Genomic DNA, 6,000 nt, shown 5'->3' with positions numbered 1-6,000 from the left:
CTTCTAATTTTTTTGACTTAAATGTAAGGATCTTATAAATTCTTCTATCAATCTATTTTGTATAAAGTGTGAAGGAGGTCTAATTTTGTTTCCTTCCCTTTTGACAGCAAATTATTAAATCAACCTAACTTATTAAATTTTATCATACATTGTTTCTCCATATGCTTAAATATGTTTTGGCTTTTTTTAAAAACTAAATACTTGCTTAATCCAATGATAATACTGTAGTGTTTCCATTTAACTTAAAATTATATTTATAACATAGCATAAGTACTGCCTTCATTTTTTTCTGTCAAAAATGCCTTGGCCTTTTTTTTTTTTTTTTGAACACTTTTTTTTATATGAGCCTCAAATCATTTGTCTATTTCTAAGAAAAAGAAAAGAAATGGAATCTTGTCTAATTTCCATTAAAACTAGAATTAATATATGGTATGTTGGCATTTTTAAGTATTAATTCTTACCATCCTAGAAGGGTTTTACTTTATGTCTTTTCGTAAGTTGTTCATAGTTCCCCTAACTTTCTTGATATACGTATTTCTATGCTATTCATTCCTTTTGCTGTCATAAATGTGATTTATTGGTTATTACCAAGACAGAAGAAAAGATCTCTTAATTTCCATATATTAATTTATAGTCATACACCTTATCAAATTCTCTTATCCATTTTAATAGATTATTTTGTCTGTTTTATGGTAGAGTCTCTTGGTTTTCTAGGTACATAATCATACTTCCTGAAAATAAAAAAATATCTTTTTCTCTGCTTTTATGCAAGAAATAAACCAATTATTTCATTTTATCTTACCAAATTTGCAAAAATTTCCCACACAGTGTTGATTAATCATTAAGAGAGAAATTTTGTCTGTTTTCTAATTAAATAGAAAAAGACTCCAACATTTTGCTGTTGATCTGAGGCAAACAGTGTTTACAAGGGTTTTAGTTACCACTTCATTGCCTTCAATTCCAAAGAGATTATCCCTGCTTTTTGCCACTGTGGGTAGACCTCAAAAACATTTCTCCCTTGCCACTTGGTGCAACATTAGACTTTGTCAGTTGAGAGGAAGAGGGACACTAAGCAGATCAGGTAAGGGCAGCCCAGTGGCATTCATCTCTATGGTTCTTCCTCACCAGCTTGCACTCCCCAGCTAATTTTTCTTTTCTTTTTTTTTTTTTTTAAAGATTTTATTTATTTATCTGACAGAGATCACAAGTAGGCAGAGAGGCAGGCAGAGAGAGAGTGAGAAGCAGGCTCCCCACTGAGCAGAGAGCCCGATGTGGAGCTCAATCCCAGGACCCTGGGATCATGACCTGAGCCGAAGGCAGAGGCTTTCAACCCACTGAGCCATCCAGGTGCCCCCCACCCCACCCCCCCCAGATCGTTTTTCTGCCACAAGTAGTCAGTTTCCTGTAGTTCAGCTCCAGCCCACACTCACTAGCAAGTTTCTAACAACTGGACTCTTGTGTGTCCTGTGATAGCCATACCATTTATAATAAGGTCTGTATCTCACCTTCAAGTGGGCTTTTCTTAGTTTTTAGTTCCCTTGAACTCTCCTATAGGTAGTAGCTGCTTCCACCATGTGCTATCTCTGTATTCCTTAGAGTTCCATGTGAGGCTCTTTAATAGTCACCATTCACAGTTAACAAATCTTTAATTTTAACCTGTTCTACTTACTAGGGGGTTTTCTTTTAGCTACTTTGTACACAGCAGCCATTTGGTACTCTTTGTGTTGCGGAGGAGGTAAGTCAATGTGGAGTTGAGATTTTTGAATCATCATATCTATGGCCCCTCCTCCTGGGGGAAAAGTGTTCATATATAGACATTTACTATACAACCTAGAGAATTCACACCTCCCATCCCCACCACCTACATCCACCCTTGAAACTCAAGTTGAAGCCCCTGGATTTTATAGGAAGAATTAAGTAATCAATATCCAAGTCTTGATTGGTGCCTGTAGTGCTCCCAAAAAGAGGAATAGCTTAGGCCAAGTGAGTCCACATCACCAAATTTACTAATCAATTCCAGTTACTCACTCTACCCAGTAATTTTGGCAGCCTTTTTCAGCCTTGATAACTCTGCTCACTGTCTTTATTGCTGATTCCTTCCTCAGCAACCTACAGACATCTGAGCCCATATGAATCCTCTAAATTACTCATTCAAAATGGTCATGTCATGTCACTCTGACCTCTCAAATGAGTCATTTCCTTGTTCTGGCCTTGTTCATTTTTTCTAGGGTTATGAAACATTGTCTCTCTAGCCCCACTCTTGCAGTGCCTGACTAAACATTCATTTGAATTCATCCTTCCATTCCAGTATTCCTAATGGTAAATCTGAGTACATTATTCTCCTCCCTTAACCCTCCCTACCTCCTCAGATTGGTCTTCATGCAATCAATTCTGTTTTTTAGATTTTTTTTTTTAACCTCATCCTGTACTACTGCAATCACATCAATGCGCCCGTGCAAGCACCCAATATTGCAGCCTCTTAGAACTAGATCTAATCCATCAGAAACTTCATTCTGTGATGTTCTATCCTTTAGGATTTACTTAGGATATTTCCTTCTGCATATAAAACCTCCTCTGATCATCTCTGCCTTACTTTCCCCTCTAAGTTTTAGGGTTATTGTGTGTTCTTTTCACACTTTGTGCCTCTACCACAATTACCTTCATTCATGTCTGTCTCCTTCATTGAAAATGAACTCCTTAAAACAAAGACCATGTGTAATTCTTTTTTGAAAGCTGAGAAACTAAAACAGTGCTTGGCATTATGTTAGTTGAAAGGATGAAGACATAAAACAGGAAAAAATATACAGTGGAAAAAGACAGTCTCTTCAATAAATGGTGCTGGGAAAATTAGACAGCTATGTGTAGAAGGATGAAACTCGACCATTCTCTTACACCATACACAAACATAAACTCGAAATGATAAAAGACCTCAATATGAGGCAGGAATCTATCAAAATCCTAGAGGAGAACATAGGCAGTAACCTCTTCACACTGGCCACAGCAACTTCTTTCAAGACATGTCTCCAAAGGCAAAGGAAACAAAAGGGAAAATGACTTTTGGGACTTCAACAAGATCAAAAGCTTCTGCACAGTAAAGGAAACAGTCAACAAAACAAAGAGGCAACCCACAGAATGGGAGAAGATATTTGCAAATGACACTACAGACAAAGGGCTGATATCCAGGATCTATAAAGAACTCCTTAAACTCCTCAACACTCACAAAACAGATAAGCACATAAAAAAATGGGCAGAAGACATGAAGACACTTCTCCAACGAAGACATACAAATGGCTGACAGGCACATGAAAAAATGTTCATCATCATTAGCCATCAGGGAGATTCAAATCAAAACCGCATTGAGATACCACCTTGCACCAGTTGAAATGGTCAAAATTAACAAGACAGTAAACAACAAGTGTTGGAGAGGATGTGGAGAAGGGGGAACCCTCTTACGCTATTGATGGAAAAGCACACTGGTGCAACCAATTTGGAAAACAGTGTGGAGATTCCTTAAGAAATTAAAAATAGAGCTTCCTTATGACCCTGAAATTACACTACTGGGTATTTACCCCAAAGATACAGATGTAGTGAACAGAAGGGCCATCTGTACCCCAATGTTCATAGCAGCAATGGCCACAGTCATCAAACTGTGGAAAGAACCAAGATGTCCTTCAACTGACGAATGGATAAAGAAGATATGGTCCATATATACAATGGAATATTATGCCTCCATCAGAAAGGATGAATACCCAACTTTTGTAAAAACATGGATGGGACAAAAGGAGATTATGCTGAGTGAAAGAAGTTAAGCCCAGAGAGTCAATTATCAGATGGTTTCACTTACTTGTGGAACATAAGGAATAACACGGAGAGATGGAGAGGAGAAGAGAGTTGGGGGAAATCAGAGGGGGAAGTGAACCATGAGAGGCTGTGGACTCAGAAACAAACTGAGTGTTTTGGAGGGGAGTGCGTGGGGGGTTGGGTGAGCCTGGTGGTGGGTATTAAGGAGGGCACGTATTGCATGGAGCACTGGGTGTGGCGCACAATGAATTTTGGAATACTGAAAAAAAAAAGATATATAAAAACAAACAAACAAAGAAATAGAGCTTATCCCAGCCCTTCCCTATCACCCACTTTATTCCTCCCCTGTCTCCAACTCCTCTATTTGCCTCTTCCTCTGTGCAACGTGGAATCCCAGTCTACTGCAGGGAGCTCCACTCCTTTTAGCTTCTTACCTCAGCCAAAACATGGTTGGATGATGACATGATCCACCAAATTACAATCAATTCACACTTGTCTTTCTCTATATCCAACCTATCTTCTTTGTCATCACTTCTGTGATCTTCTGGGTTCATAATAGTACCCAACTCTGCACCCTAATACTTACACTTTTAACATTTCATCATATAACTTCTTATTGACTTTTACTTACCTATTACCCATAAACCATGGTCCTCTTGAAAGGATAATATCTAATTTACTCAAGATTTCCAATGACTTGCACAAGTCTTGGTGCACAGTAACTGCCTTTTGAGACTGGTTCAAACACTCATTGAATTTTTCTATTTTCTCCATAAAATTTTGACAAATGGTTATTCATCCAAATCCATTTGAACACTCCCTACAATGGAAAGCTGTTTCTTGAGTTCTCTTTTTAGAATACTTGATGATAAGTGTTAAGACTTATAAGTATAAAAAGATATTTGCAAATGATATTACAGATAAAGGGCTTGTTTCCAAGAGCTATAAGGAACTTCTCAAACTCAACACCCAAAAAACACATAATCCAGTCAATAAATGGGGAGAAAACATGAACAGTCACTTCTCCAAAGGAGATATACAAATGGGTAATAGACACACGAAAAAATGTCCCAACATCACTAGCCATCAGTTGGAAATCAAAACCACAATAGCCACCACCTTACACCAGTTAGAATGATGAAAATTAACAAGACAGGAACAATATGTGTTGGCGAGGATGTGGAGAAAGGGCAACCCTCTTACATTTTTGGTGGGAATGAAAGCTGGTACAGCCAATCTGGGAAACAATATGGACTTTCCTCAAGACGTCAAAAATAGAGGTATCCTACAACCCAGCAATTCTATTACTAGGTATTTACCCCAAGATATAGACATAGTGAAAAGAAAGGGCACATGCACCCTAATGTTCACAGCAGCAATGTCCACAATAGCCAGATTGTGGAAGGAGCTGAGATGCCCTTCAACAGATGAATGGATAGAGAAGATTTGGTACATATATACAATGGAATATTACTCAGCCATCAAGGAAGGATGACTACCCACTATTTACATCAACATATATGGAACTGGAGGAGATTATGCTAAGTGAAATAAGTCAAACAAAGACAATTATCATATGTGGAACATACTAGCATGAAGGACTAAAGGGGAAGGGAGGGAAAACTGGGAAGAAATCAGAGTTGGAGACAACCCATGAGAGACGCTGGACTCCAGGAACAATCAAGGTTACAAAAGGGAGGGGGCTGGGGATGAGGTAACTGCGTGATAAAAACAAAATGTAAAAATGTTCATAAAAATTATTAAAAAAATGACTTTCTTCTATACATTAAAAAAAAAAAAAGGAAGACACAGAAAACAGACCAAGACTACAAATGCATTATCTAAATCCTTAAACAGTTTACAGCGATTGTTCCTTTGCTAGTGAATGTATTCATTTAGTGAAAGGGGCCAAGCCTGGTGTATACTAAGCTCTGGTGTATTCCTTGAGACGTGCAATGGCTAGTGATATGTCCTATTCACAGATCCCAATTTAGTGGAAAAAAATATGAAAGTATCAGTCTTGAATAAAAGCAACTTAAATTTCAAAAAAGAGATAAGGTAGCCCCAGTTCATGTCACAATCTTGTGGCTAATTTCGTTACCTTTTTCTTTTTTTTTTTTAATTTTAACTAAACTTTATACTTTATTTGGATATCATCAGTTTTTCCTCTGGTGTCTTCTTTCCTTTCCAGGATCTAAT

Source organism: Martes martes (assembly GCF_963455335.1).
Source record: "Martes martes genome assembly, chromosome: 10".
Lineage (NCBI taxonomy): Eukaryota > Metazoa > Chordata > Mammalia > Carnivora > Mustelidae > Martes > Martes martes.
Note: the sequence above shows the minus strand (reverse complement) of the source record.